Below are 15,797 nucleotides of genomic sequence, written 5' to 3' on the forward strand. Positions count from 1 at the left end.
ATCTATGTTACCTGTATATATAGTGTTTGGCCACTAGAGGGAGTAGTGAAACACATAGAAAGGGGTGGAGTTTAGAAGAGAATTGGAGACAAAAAACACAGGGACAGATGTGCATCACAGGATGAACATCTACTGAAGAAGCCACCTTGCAGGAGAACCACAACCAGGACCCAAGTGAGTAGGAAGTGTGAGGCTCAGTTAGCATAGGTTTAGTTTTCTTATAGTGCACTGTAGCAGTGTTATGAGTCAGGTCAGGACAGTGAGCCAGAGGTTTTTGTGTGGGCTAAAGGGTTATGGGCTCATATTGGTGGTTGTGTGTATTTTGCAAAAAAAAAGTCTATGATTCTGTGGGGTGAACCTACAGTTAGTGGGAGTTTTGGACTTGGAACCTAAAGTATGTTGGTTTCAAAAGTGACCTTCAATTTGATCTTTTTCCCCTTCATTTTTTTAGTCTATATCTTGTTACAGAAAGGAATTGTACAACGGCAGATTTGAAAGGTGTATGTTGTCAAAAAAAACCCCATAATATAGGTTTTTTTTAATGTATTTTTTTACATACATTTGTCTTTATCAGGAATATACAAATAAGAAGCCGAAGAAAAGAGAAGGATATAGCAGAAGGGATAGAAGAGAGATCAGAAGACAGAGGAAGACGTTTGCCTGGGACACTCTCATGGTAAGTATTATGGCTTTGGTCGGTACAGAACATGTTTGTATTTAGTCCAGCATTGCTGTGGGAGATATTGGGGGGTTGATATTGTGGGTTATTTTTAGCATAGTGCCCATTTTTTAGGTTTTTAGTGCGATGTGGTTGGTTTGAAATTCTACAGAAGGTTGTTTTCATGTTGTATATATTGTAATAGTTCTAGGATCACTTGCTTGAATTTTGTTTTACAGGTATGGGATCGGTTATCCAGAAAGCTCTGCATGTCAAGAAGGCTTTCTCTCATAGACTCCATTTTATTCAAATTATCCAAAATGTTCTCTGTAATAATTAAACAGTACCTTGTACTTGATCCAAACTAAGTGATAATGAATCCTTATTTGAAGCAAAATCAGCCTATTGGGTTTATTTATTGTTTAAATGAATCTCTAGTAGACTAAAGGTATGAGGATCCAAATTACGGAAAGATTAGTTAACAGAAAACACTGAGCATTCTGGATAACAGGTCCCATACCTGTACTGAAGATTTTTACCAGTTGGGGAGCTAGGATTGCCTGGATGCTAATCTGGATAAATAGAATATTGATTTTTTGTTCTTTAAGAAAGCAATTTGGAATTTGGCCCAATAAAGCAACTACTTTTGAGACCTCATTTTGTGTGATTATTTGCAGAGGGTTGGGAGTATTATCTTTGGAGCGGCTGGGAGGATTATCTTCAGATCGGTTTGGTGGATTATCTTCAGAGCGGCTGGGAGGATTATCTTCAGAGTGCCTGGATTATTTTTGGAGCCTTTTGAGGATTATCTTTAGAGCACCTGGGAGGATTATCTTCAGAGCAGCTGGATTATCTTCAGAGCTGCTTTGAGGATCTTCAGAGTGGCTTGATTATCTTCCGAGAGGTTGGATTATCTTCAGGTCGGATGGGAGGATTACCTTCAGAACGGCTGGGAGGTGTATCTTCAGGCTATTGACACGAGTGGATTTTCAGAGGTTCGCGACGCGTTTTTTTAAAAAAACCTAAGATTGAAAATGCTAGCGTATTTATGCAGTGGTCGGCTTTTTTTAAAAACTGCACTGAAACTGCGCTGAACATCCGCACGTGTATCCATAGCCTCAGAGCTGCTGGGAGAATTATATTCGAAACGGCTGTGAGGATTATTTTCAGATTGGATGGGAGGATTATCTCCAGAGCGGTTTTGAGGATTATCTTCAGAACGGCTGGGAGGATTATATTCAGGTCGGATGGGAGGATTTTCTTCATTGCGACTGAGAGGATTATCTTCATATGGACTGAGTGAATTATCCGCAGTGCAGATGGGAGGATCATCTTCAGAGCAGCTGGGAGGATCATCTTCAGAGCGATTGAGAGGATTTTTTAAAGAGAAACTGAGAGGATTAACTTCAAAGCTTCTGGGAGGATTATCTTCAGGTTGGATGGGAGGATTTTCTTTGTTGTGATTGAGCGGATGATCTTCATATGGATTGAGTGAATTATCCGCAGTGCAGATGGGAGGATTATTTCCAGAGCGGTTGTGTGGATTATCTTCATAGCGGCTGGGAGGATTATCTTCAGAGTGGCTGTAGAGGTAGGCAATTTGGGTGCTTTTTTTTTTTTAAATTGGCACTTCCGAGGGGCCCAGCGCACAACCCAGCCTCCCTTTAAAGAGGTGGTTCACCTTCAAACAACTAGTTGTTTTCCGATAGATCACCAGAAATAATGACATTTTCCAATGACTTTCTATTTTCTATGTGTCACAGTTTTTCTAATATTGGAGTGTAAAGTGTCATTTTTCACCTTCTGAAGCAGCCCTGGGGGTCGCCGACCCTGTAAACTGTTCTAAATGGATACATTTAGTTGATACATTTCTTATCTTTGTCCCTGCTGAGCAGAATCTCTGGGTTTCATTACAGGCAGCTGTTAGAATTGATACAATAGTTGCTAATACTCCAGAGATGCTGCTGAGAAATGTATCAACTTAATGTTGCAAAATTGTAACAGTTCAGAGTCTGCACCTGATTTACTGAGCTGCTAGAATCAAACACCAGAGACAGGAACATTCAACTTTCAACATTCAACAGTAAGAAATAAATAATGGAAAGTAATTGAAAAAAGTCTTCATTTCCGGGGAACAATCTAAAAACAACTGAATTGAAAAAAGTGTTTGGAAGGTGAACAACCCCTTTACAGAGGGTCCATTATATCCATTTAGCTGTAAATTTAGTGACATATTCAGGGGCTGTAGCTGAGATTTCCTCAGAATGGTATAATTCACTCATTTTGTTTATCCAGTCCTGGATTATTGGGGGCTGCAGCGATTTCTATCATGTGGGGATCAGCAGTTTTGCCACATTGAATAGATGAGGTGCTATAGTAGAGAGGGACGGTGAAACATTTCTGGGACCATATAAAGGAACAAGGATACAGGCTGAGTTATACAGGGAACAATGAGTATATTTTGTGTATTAGAATGCATAATGTACCCCTACTGTAAATTATAAGGATTTGAGAATCCATATAAAGGCACACGGCTGCTGGTGAGTTATACAGGGAACTATCGTTTTACTCATGTGTTTTGTATTATAACAGAGACTGTGCACCCTATACTGTCTGTCATTCATAAGGATATTAGAAGTGATTGAGGGGTTCTGTGACAATATAAATGCACAAGACTGCAGGTTGAGTTACACTGGGAACTGTTACAAATATATTATAAGGGATAATAAACCCCCATTGTAAATTATAAGGCTATAGACATCACATATAAATGCACAAGGCTACAGGCTGAGTTATACAGGGAACTCTGAGTATTGTGTATTATAAGGGATATTGTACCCCCACTGAAGATGATAAGGATATTTGAAGTAGGGCCCCTTGCCACAATTGTTTTTAGCTCTTTATGCCCCAGGTCACCAATGTTTTTAATTTTTAGGGCCCCTTTGTCACCATTGTTTTTAACTCTTGGGGCCCCTTTGTCACCAATGTTTTTAATTTTTAGGGCCCCTTGCCGCCAATGTTTTTAACTCTCAGGGCCCCAGGCGACCAATGTCTTCAACTCTTATGGTCCCAGGCTATCAAAGTTTTTAACTCTTAGGGCCCCTTGCGACCAATGTTTTTAATCTTACGGCCCCTTGCCACCAATGTTTTTAACTCTTAGGGCCCCAGGTGACCAATGTTTTCAACTCTTAAGGCCCTAGGCCACCAATGTTTTTTTAAGATTTAAAGGAGGGGTATTTTCATGAGAATTGTCACCTGATAGTAGCACAGATTTACTATTAATATATTTAAAAAACTTTTTAGGGTTAGTTTCCACCTCCACCGCAATTAACTCATTTATTTTCTTAGCCTTCCGGATTGCTGATTTACAACATTTATTACAGTGTTTATATTCATTAAATGCAGCTTCTGTCCCTACAGATTTGTAGTTTTTAAATGCCTTTCTCTTCTTTCCCATTAACTTCTTTACTTCTGCATTAAGCCACACAGGATGATTCTTAGAGCTTCTACGTTTAGTCCTTAAGGGAATAAATTGAGAACAGTAATGATTTAATATCATTTTAAAGGACAACCATTTCTGTTCTGTGTTTTTAGCTGAAAACCTAATGCAGGTATACAGGTATAGGATCCCTTATCCGGAAACCCGATATCCAGAAAGCTCAAAATTACAGAATGGCTGTCTCCCATAGACTCCATTTTATCCAAATAATCCAAATTTTAAAAAATGATTTCCTTTTTCTCTATAATAATAAAACAGTAGCTTGTACTTGATCCCAACTAAGATATAAGTAATCCTTATTGGAAGCAAAACCAGTCTATTGGGTTTATTTCATGTTTAAATGAGTTTCTAGTAAACCCCAGCATTCTGGATAACAGGTCCCATACCTGTACTATACCTGCTGTAAATCGTAGTGATATTAAAACTCACTGAGGGGTTCTGTGACCATATAAAGAGGGAGTCCTCAACCTTTTTTACCCACGAGCCACATTCAAATGTAGAAGGATCAGCGAGTAACAAATACATAAAAATTGTTCCAGGGGTGCAAAATAAGGGCTGTGGATGGCTATTTTGTAGCCTTTATGTGCACTGTCAGCCCACAGAAGCTTCTATTTGGCAGTACACCTAGTTTTTATGCAACTTAAACTTGCTTCCAAGCTAAGATTTCAAAAATTCGTACCTGCATTGAGGACACTGGGAGCAACATCCAAGGGATTGGTGAGCCACATTTTGCTCACGAGCCACTGGTTGGGGTCCACTGATATAAAGGCACAGGGCTACAGACTGAGCTGTACAGGAAACCCTGAGTGTCACTCATGTATTATTAGGGATTATAGAAATCTCTTAGGGGTTCTGTTACCATTTCAAGGCACAAGGCTGCGGAATGAGTTAGTCAGGGGACTCTGAGAACCACTCATGTATTATAAGGGATAATATACCCTCTACTGTAAAATATAAGGACATTTTAAAGTCACTGAGGGGTTTGGGAATCATAAAGGTACATAGGCTGCATGCTGAGTTAGTCAGGTGACTATCACTCATGTACTATTAAGGATACTGTACCCCTTACTGTAAATTGTAAGGATGTTAGAAGGCATTGAGGCATTATGAGACCATATAAAGGCAGAAGGCTGCATGCTGTGTTATACAGGGGAATAGAACTAATGTATTATAACGGATACTGTACCCCCTAGTTTGTGACATGGATTTTTTAAAGTTATTGAGGGTTTTCTTTTTTCTTTTTTTGTATAATGATTTTTATTGTTTTCCAAAAAGGAGATGATGGGGGGGGGGGATACAGAAGGAAAAAGGAGGGGGAGTAGGGAAAGTGAGCAGGGGGGAAACAACAAAATTAACAAAAAGCATCACGACTCAGGCATCGTTTTTAAACAAAGCATTACACAAAGGCAATACAGCAAGAATTACAGTCCCCTCAAGGTTATACGGGTAGAAGGGATATAGCATGTTAACAACGTGTAGTAATGCTCAGAGTACAGATTGAAGAAACCCCTAATAACGATCTGTGTTATGTGAGTTTTGGAGTTCAGAAGTTGTCTATATTCCGCAGAGTCCCTGTATAAATACCACCTCAGCCATGTAGCCCTAAAGCTAGAGTGTTGTTTTTCTGTGAATGTAGATAATTCCTCAAATTTTGCTAATTCGTTAACCTTCCCTATCCATTCTTTACTGGTTGGTGGTATAGTGGATTTCCAGAGTCTAGGGATTAGGATTTTGGCTGAGTTAAGAAGATGATACTCCAGAGTAGTATCGGGGATCCCCTCCGTATTTTCTGTGTCCCAAAATAGAAGTATGCGGGCTGGTGAAAAGGATAGATCTCTTCCTAGCACCTGGGAACAGGCTTTCAGAACTACCTGCCAGTAGTTTGTGAGAGCTGGGCAGTCCCAGAATATGTGTAGTAACGTGCCTATATCTGCTTTACACCTCCAGCAGGGGTTACTCGTGGTTGGATGAATCTTATGTAATTTTTCTGGGGTGTAATACCATCTACTTAAGATTTTATAATTTAACTCCTGGATCTTGCAACATCTAGAGCTGTAAATTAGACTGGGAATCCATTTCTGGATGAGTTCTTCTGAGACGTCCAGTCCTAGGTCCCACTCCCATGCCTGGACAAAAGGCAGCTGCTTTCTCTCACACTCACTTGATAGCATATCATAAATTGAAGAGATTATATGTTTAGGGGGGTTTCTCTAGTGCATAGAGTCTCAAAGGGCGTAAGGGGTTGTCCTAATTTGTTAGCTCCACCTAGATACCCCAAAAAATGCTTAAACTGGCAGTATTGATAATCTTGCAAATTTACCGTCGGCCTGGCCCGTCTAAGAAGATTTAAACCATGGCAGGTGGATCAAATGTGTGGCTTGTTGCTCAATCTCCACCCAGTCCTTACTATCTAGGTGGTGCGACCAGTCAATTATACGAGCAAGTGCTGCTGCTTTTAGGTATCTGGCACAGTCCGGGAGGGCAAGACCTCCTTCCGAATTTTTCTTATGTAAGATGGCAGCTTTAAGTCGTGGTGGGTGGTCCTGCCAGATGAATTTGGTGCTTTCAGATTGAAAAGATTTTAGCCAATTGGTTGAATATAGTAGAGGTAAACACTGGAATAGGTAAAGTAGCCGTGGCATTATGTTCATCTTGACCACATTGATTCTACCTATCCAGGACAGGGGTTGTTTGGTCCAATTCCGTCGATCTTTATGAATGTTTGCGTATAGCAGTTTACAGTTGGTATCAGTCCATTCTTCATAGTCTTTAGTAATGGTTATTCCTAGGTAAGTGATCTGCTGGTTTGCCCAGCTGTATGGGAAGTTGTTTGAGAGTCGTTGAATTGTGTTTTGGCTGAGCGATACGTTTAATGCTTGCGATTTATGAAAATAATTTTGAAGTTGCTAAGCTTGCCAAATATCTCAAAGAGATTGTTGAGGCTTGTGATTGAGGTTAGCGGTTTTGTCAGGAAAAAAAGAAGGTCGTCGGCGTACGCTGCTACTTTATATTGTTTGTCTTTTATGGAAATCCCTGATATATCTGCATTCAATCTAATAGATATGAGCAGGGGTTCCAAAGCCAGGGCAAAAAGGGTACGTGAGAGGGGGCACCCTTGTCGTGTGCCGTTTTTGATGGGTAAGCGTTGAGAGAGTACTCCGTTCACTCTAACCCTAGCTACCGGTTAGAGAGATTTAATCCACTGGCACAGGCGGTCCCCGAAGCCGAACCTGGAGAGGCAGGAGAACATATAAACCCATTCGACCCTGTCAAATGCTTTTTCAGCATCGGTGGACAGAAGCATGAGAGGGATTTTTTTGTGCTTTGCATGGTGGAGTATGTTGATCAATTTATTGGTGTTATTTCTCGACTCTCTTCCAGGTATAAAGCCGGCTTGATCCAGACCTATAAGATAACTTAAGGATGTTTGTATTCTAGATGCCACTATCTTCGCTAATATCTTCACATCTGCATTGATTATTGATACTGGTCTGTAGTTACTTGGATCTTCTGAATTTTTATTCGTTTTCAGAAGAAGAGTGATATGAGCTTGCAAGGAGTCAGAGGAAAGCGAGTGTTATTTTGGAGAGCATTAAAGGTTCTTGTCAGGTGTGGTATAAGCAGGTCTGAGCACTCTTTTTAATACCCCGAGGGGTAGCCGTCTGATCCGGGGCTTTTGCCATTTGGAGATGTCTTAATCGCCTGAAAGACTTCCTCCGCTGTGATATCGGCTTCCATAAGCAATTTCTGCGAGTCTGATAATCGTGGTATAGGTAACTTGTCTAGGAAAGCTTCTATAGCCTCTGCTCTTGGAAGGCCGTCAACAGTTGTGGGAGAGTCAATTTGGTACAGCTCTGAGTAGTATTTCTGAAATTCTTGAGCTATGTTGAAGTTTTATCACCTTGTTTGTTCCGTAAGCAGTGTATATGATTTTTAATGACTCTCGCTTTCAGCAATCGGGCCAGTAGCTTGCCACTCTTGTCCCCGTGCTCATAGAAACGGTGTCTCATTCTGGAGATGACCTTTTCCGTAAAAAGTTTATGGTGTTCCGCTAGGGCTTGCCGTGATGCGGTAAGTCTAGTGTATATAGTTCCGTAGTTGGTGCCTTTTTATGTGCCATTTCCAGATTCCTGACCTCAGCCAAGAGTGAGTTCTGTTTAGCTTGATGCACTTTCTTCCTTTTGGAACATAATTGGATCAACGTCCCTCCATGGCATTCTCCCTGAAATAGTTTGCAATAGCTGTTTTAACCTCATTCAGGACACTATTATCTTTCAGTATTGACTCATTTAATTTCCAGTTACTCCATTTTGAGATATTTGTTTTAAGGGAGAGTTGCATGGATATGGGGGCGTGATCCGACCATGTGCAAGTGTGAATGTCTGCGCCTCCTATCGCACTCAGATGGTGCTGAGATAGAAAAAAATGATCTATTCTGGTGTATAGGCTGTGCCTAGCAGAATAAAAAGTATAGTCTCTTTCCTTAGGCTTGACTAGTCGCCAGGCATCTACTACCTGTAGTTGATGTAAATCTTTTGTGATATAGTGAATAATGCGGTGGGGAATGCTGGATTTTCCGGCAGGACAGTCAATTTGGGGATCCATAGGGATGTTGAAATCTCCCCCTAGTATGAGGATTTCTTTGGAGAATCTGAGTAAGATCTCTGCAATTGTGTGAAAAGTTTTGTCCTGTCGCTTTTGGCAAAAGTAATCTTTTGGGTATCTAGGGTGCCCCTCACAAAAATATATCGTCCAGCTGGGTCTTTTTGGTAGCCGACACTTTGAAGTTAAAGTGTTTCTCAAACAGAATCACTGTGCCCTTTGTCTTATTGGTCTGGGGATACTGCTGTACATTTCTGGGAAGTATTTATTAGTCCATCGGAAGGATGAGGACACCTTAAAATGAGTCTCTTGTACGAAGGCAACTTGTGCTTTTAGTCGTCTCAATTCTGAACTTAATAAGATCCGTTTCTGAGGTGAGTTAAGTCCATTAAAAAAAAAGGAGGGGGGATAGAAAGAGATAGAAAGAGGATGAAGTAGTGGAAGAGAGTAAAGTGGGGGGTGAGGGTGAAGGTTAGGACTTAGAGTGTGGGGAGGAATGGGGAGGAGAAGTCAGTGGTAAAGAAAGGGGTGGGGTAGATGAGTTCAAGAGGAGATGTAGAAGGGGTGTGTGGCAAGGGATAGTTCCCCTTTGCTAAGATTATAATAGTAGCGCGCTCATACCACCGGATAGTATGTTAAAACATTACTTCTGTATAGTTAAAATATATAAAGAGCGTAGGAATGGTTGTGAACCTGAGGACAAACCATCTGGGGAGGAGCTCCGGTTTACTCTAGAGAAAGTATATGTGTAACAACATGTGCTGTCCTAATCGTGGGATTATAGAACTGGGGCCTCTAATTGTTTGTAACTTTTATCCCACATAAATCTGCCAATGTTTATAAATGAGTGTAAGACATCAAAAGTATGCACAAGGTAGATTTGGGGTCTTTACATGTTATATACTTCATTAAATCTAAGTATTTTGGGTATCAAACTTTTCAGGGGACCCAGGCTTTCGTATTTAGGGTGTTTTATCTTGTTACCTAATAGTATGTGGCAGGTAAAATGCTGCAAGGTAGAAGTTATGAGGTGATTTTCATAACTATCTCCAAAATCGCCAAATTTAGTTAAGGCTCGCAGCTTGGTGCTTCAGAGTAGAAAGACATGCACACCCAATTTGGATTCAGGGGAATGTCTACTTTCTGAAAATATATATTTTATTGGGTGAATGTACATTTTTCTATCTTTGCCACACAAATTAATGCTGTAAATGTGTTGATTTTGCAGTACCTGAAATGACAGACCATGTGGAGGGGGTCTTCAAAGCTGCGAAAAGACCTGACGTCACGAAAAGACCCGAAGTTGAAGTCCTGAAGCCTCGAAAGGACCCAAAGCCAGGTAAGGAGTAAGGTCCACTGAACAATGTTTTTTATTTTATTAAACCCCTGGCTACTAATGTATTACATATTTCCCAATTGTCCCATTTTTAGAGGGACAGTCTCTCTTTTGCTCAACCCGCAGACCCTCGTTTGTACTGGAAAGTCCAGTTTTTCTGTGCACTGAACAGCCAGAAAAAGAAACAAAGTTGCTAACTTAATTGACTTTTGGCAGAGAGCCCAGAACAGCCAGAGCAGCAGATAAGATACTTTTGTAACAATTTTGAGATACGCAAATAAGTATTTGTAACAATATAAGACAACAGGTCCCTTGGGACTCACAGCTTAAAGGGAAATTCACCTTCATTAGCAAAACTGTAATAACTGAAAAAAACACAGAAGTATGTTCAAACTTTTATAACCCGACAAATTTTGTAAAATGAACATGGTAATTAGGGAGTGTGGCCACAAAAATGAGCGTGGTCAAAAAATATTTGCACCAACTTTTTGTCCCTCTTTTTATTTCCAAAATGTTGGGAGGTATGGTATTATGTTAATACTATATAGGCCCCAGGCCACCAATGTTTTTTTAAAAATAATCTATGAGGCCCCTGATCACCAATGTTTCTTAACTTTTAAGAGGGGGGCCATGGCCACCAATGTTTTTTTAGAGAGTTTTTTGGGGATCCTGGTGCAAAGGTTTTTGTATTTTTTTATGGCCACCAATGATTTTTTTTAACTTGTAGGGTGGTCCTGACCACCAGTGGCTTTTTATAAATTATGTGTGGGGGGTTAGTTTTTAGCGCTGATGTCTATGTGGGCTTTTTACTGTGGTGTGGGCTTGGCAGAATCTGGGGTGGGCCTTGGGCACTGGCCCGGGGTTCTATAACCATATAAAGGCACAAGGCTGCAGGTTGAGTTATACAGGGATCTCTCTGTACAGGCTTTGAGCAAACTTACGGACTGTTCCAGCTAAACTGTAATTAGTACAGGGGAATACATATGCTGCCATAGTTTTATGGGATCTCGATGTACAGGCTATGAGGAAACTTAGGGGCTGTTTCTGCTGAATTGGGCTTAGTATAGGGAATTCCTATTCTGCCATAGTTTTATGGGATCTATCTCTACAGGCTATGAGCAAATTTAGGGGACTGTTCCTGCTGGATTGTGCTTAGTACAGTGGAATACCTATGCTGTCACAACTTTATGGGATCTCCCTGTACAGTCTATGAGCAAACTTAGTGGTCTGTTCCTGCTGAATTGTGATTAAGGGATACGGTCATGGGAAAACATGTTTGATGCGTTTGAAAAAAACATGTTTTCCCATGACAGTATCCATTTAATACAGCGGGGGAACACCTATGCAGCCATAGATTCATGGAATCTCTCTGTACAGGCTATGAGCAATCTTAGGGCCTGCTCCTCCTGAATTGTGCTTAGTAAGGAGGAATATTTATGCTGCCATAGGTTTATGCAATCTCTCTGTAGATTCTATGAGCAAACTAGCAAACGTAGTGGATTGTTCCTGCTGAATTGTGCTTGGTACAAGGGAAATCCTATGCTGCCATTGTTTTATGGGATCTCTTTGTATAGGCTATGAGCAAACTTAGGGACAGTTCTTGCTGAATTGTGCTTAGTACAGGGGAATACCTATGCTGCCATTGCTGAAGCATTGTTGCTGGCGTGGTGTTCTCTGCTTCCCGCGAAAAAGGAATGCGCCACCATATTGAGGAGTTCCTCAGAGTTATTAGGAACAATACTGACAGAGACACCGCAGCAGTACAACTGGGATAATTTGGCGCAACAGTTTGAATCCATGGGATACCCGAATAGATTGATACAGGAACAACTACAGAAAGCGATACTTAGAACCCAGGAGGAACTTCTGCTGTCTAAGAGAGATGAGACCCCCCAACCAGATCTAATATTTACAACTGGAGTACCATAAGTGTACCGTTTAAAAACGCGTTGAATAGTAGGTGGGAGATTATCAACTCGGATCCACATCTCTCTTTCTTGGATAAAAAGAGGCTGCTGTTGGCCTAAAGATGAGGACGCAACCTTGGGGACCTGCTAGTGATTAAAGATGTGCCTCCGGATAAGACAACTAAGGGAAGGACCTGGCTGGAGAAACCACTCAAAAATGGCTGCTACAAGTGTGCAGGGTGTCTCACTTGTAGCGGATATCACAAGGAACCTTTTTACACACCTTAGGGACGGGACGCAAGTTCACGATCAGACATAGACTGTCCTGTCAGTCGGACCATGTGGTCTATATAGCATGGTGCTCTTGTGGCTTGCACTATGTAGGCAAAGCATCCACGACCTACAGGGAGAGGATGAATACCACAGAAGCACCATCAGGGCTGCCCTAACCACAGGAAAGGCTGACCAGCCCAGTGGGCGAAACACTGGCTGAAGTTTGGACACTCCTTACCTCAATTTTACACTGCTTAATTCGACCATGTGCCAGCCCCAAGGATGAGGAGGCAACAGGGACTACTATTGTTACAAAAGAAGGTCAATGTGGATCTATAATTAGGATGTTGGCTTCTAGAGGACTAATTGAACCCTTGGCGATGTCTCTCTTTATATGAACAGTTTGCTTATAATACCTCGAAGGACTTAAGAAAGAGGATTACTGGAGTTTACCTTTTGCTTGTATACTAGAATTAATGTGAACTTCATGCTTACAAAAAACTTGATAATTTTCCTTCATAGATAAGACATAAGAAAAGAATTACACAATGAGACTTTGTTGATGTGGGCTTATATTTATTACCCAATATGTTGCAATTATGTAAGATAGTCCTGTGTATTTAATTATTTGTGTGGTGTGTACATTGTGCTGCTGGGTAACCTCCTCTTACTTCTCTTAAGATAGAGCACTTATCCGGGTTTGTTGCCTATACTCACCAACACTCAGTGGCGGTACTTACCGGGGGAGCAGGGGTGTAGCGGGCCAGGGCGCCGACCCCTAGGGCCCCGGTGTCCGTTCGCCGTGCTGAAATGCGGCCAATGCGGCCGTGACGGAGGGCAGCGGTACAGCGCGTGTCACGCACCAGGGCCCGTCCCCCTCTAGGATCGCTGCTGTATGGAGCCGGCACTTTTCAAAGGGAGAAGTTGTCGAAGGGCCGTAGGGTGAATTGGAAGGATGTGTATTGGCTCTCAGATTACATAGGTTCTAAAGTCCTTAAGGGGATAGTAGAGACTAACACAGTAGTTTTATGTTGTTCCGTTCATTTTTTAGGAACAAAGAGAAAACTACCATTTCCTGCTCTAGGTAAGGCCTTATCCTAAGTTTCTCCCTCCCCTCTATATGTTATCCCTGCAAACCCTTCCCAATTACCCACTAATAAGATACACACTAATGACATTGTGTGTTAATCTTGTGTAATTCACAGCTTTATTAATTATTTAGATAAACTGCGCTTTTTTGAGTTCGCAAGGAAGGCAAAAACCTCTGAGAAGCGGATTTCCTTTCACTGAGGAAAAGGTCCTCTGACCTTAAAGGCGATCGGATTGCTCCCGGATTCATGCGCCAAATAGAATCAAGGGAAGCGGGGGGGGGGGGCGGAATATGGTAAGTAAGGACTGCGGAAGGATGAGAAAGAGGAGGAATATGGCAGCATAAACAAGGGCACATTTAAGCCGCCGATGAATGCTGCATTCCTCCTTCTCATTGGAGGGATGCATGAAAAGGAATGCGGTTACCAAGTGGCTTTAAAGGAGTCCTGGGCTATAACACATATTTTGGATAAAGGGTAGGAAACCACTGGTGGAACTACAGTGGTTGAAAGCACCGCTTGGTGAAGTTGCAGTGATGAAGGGGCATCACTGGTGGAATTGAGACTGTCCATAGGTTACTGCTGTTTCCTGAGGATTGTGGTGCTAGACTGTTAGGTACATCTGTATTCTGGTACGAGGGAAACTGCTGTTTGGTGCTGTATCATTGGCCGAGTTGATGCGAGGACACCTGTAAACAAAAACAAGATAACTCAGACTATACGTATTTTTTCACCTCTTAGCAAGTTGATTTTCTGTAAAGTCCTTATATGGTTATGGACCTATTTATCAAGATTGCTTTGGACCTGGGGTTTTTTGGATTTAACGGATCTTCTGTAATTTGGATCTTATACCTCAAGTCTACTGGAAAACATGTAAACTTAAATAACCCAAGGGTGAATTTGCTTCCGAATAAACTATATCTTAGTTGGATAAGGTTATGAAACTTGTTTTTTTTGAGAAAAGAATTAATTTTTAAAGAATTGGATTAGTTTGATAAAATTGAATTCTATGGAAGATGGACTCCGTAATTCGGAGCTTCTTGGATAATGGGTTTCGATAACGGATCCCACCACCTGTAATATTTAGGAATTAGGAGCACATTAGCACAAATCAGGTGAGCTAAGCCAAGTGTTGGGAAGAAAGGATGGATATTTATATGACCTGATGCTCTCATTGTTTCTTAATCAGTATGGCCTTGTGATTTCTCTAGTCTTTGTGAGGTGTTTCAGTGGCCTTGATGTATCTGGTCTTTGCCAGAACTCGTTGCTTAAGGTTGTAATTGTCCACATTTTGTGATCTTCACGGCAGTCCTGGCCATCCACAGATCGTAGAGTGCAAACCCTGATGTCAAAGGTTGATGTTGTCCTGTTGCACTCGAGATTGGCCGCGAGGAGATCCTCAATCCCTGTCTCAAAGATTGTCCAGATCAGGCGAGATCCACGGTGCGGGCTAGAAAAATGTAAGAAGCAAAGAAAAACATTTTGAGGTCAGGGCACCACTATGCTAAACCTGTCAATTTCTGTTTCGTTGTTTTACACAGGGGATGACATGTTTAGCATTGGGTTAGCCCCTCCTTTAGCCCCTGTGGATACCTTTCGCAGCAGTCAGAAAATATGAGGAAATTAGCTGTGAGCCCTTTACTTTAAATAGCCACTGTTAGTATTTGCCGGCTACTTGACTCATGCATCCTTTGATGTTCTCTGTATATAAATAGAGATTTGGGAGGCTTAGAGTTAAGGGCGTAAGATGAGACCCCCAAACACCTTAAGAGGTAACACAGCAGATATTTACACCTTATTTTAATAAGACCCTTTTCATTCAGAAACTATGTTTTAATATGGTTCAATTAGAAACAATGCTAACTTATGTATTATAGATGCCCTCCCCCACGCTCCCTGTCGGCCATTTTAGTAAATCCATCATTTAGTTGGTCCACAAATGCCCATTATTCTTGTCAGGGCCCTACTTTCTCTGGATCGCGTTATCACAAGGTTAGACTTGATCGGACGTGTGTCTTTTTTCAGCCTCATGCTACTTGTTTATACATATTTACAGAGTGTTACAGTGGCCGCCATTAGAATCACGGGGCCCGTTACACAAAATTTTCGTTTGCCCCCTGGGCCCTGCCCACACTTGCTGCCCGAGCCCCACCCTAGATTACCACCACTCACTCACGTTAGAAGACACAGAGCATCAGCGCTTAAAAGTATACCCCCCCCACAACAGTTATAAACGCATTATGTTTAAGGAAATTAGTGTAAAAATTCAGCTTCTAAAAAGTACCGCGGCCTGTCCAGATGGTGTATAAACGCTATTATTACGTGTTTACAACAAACTTGGCGCCATGCCCCCCATAGTGTTTTTTTTTTAAAAAGAATTGGTGGCACGTGGCCCCCTTACAAGTTAAAAAAATTGGGCATCTCTCTTTCTTTT

At 41.5% G+C, this 15,797-nt stretch overlaps 1 protein-coding gene and 1 long non-coding RNA gene across 2 annotated transcripts in view; one reads left to right on the plus strand and one right to left on the minus strand.

The window, feature by feature from the left end:
- Positions 1-15,797, minus strand: part of LOC121396443 (nucleolin-like) — a 69,621-nt gene that overhangs the window by 20,314 nt on the left and 33,510 nt on the right. The window lies entirely within an intron of this gene.
- Positions 617-10,018, plus strand: LOC121396448. Its single transcript, XR_005963047.1, has 3 exons — positions 617-676; positions 1,336-2,249; positions 9,988-10,018. It is a non-coding gene; the product is annotated as an uncharacterized LOC121396448 (long non-coding RNA).

This window comes from Xenopus laevis, chromosome 7S, assembly GCF_017654675.1.
Source record: "Xenopus laevis strain J_2021 chromosome 7S, Xenopus_laevis_v10.1, whole genome shotgun sequence".
NCBI lineage: Eukaryota > Metazoa > Chordata > Amphibia > Anura > Pipidae > Xenopus > Xenopus laevis.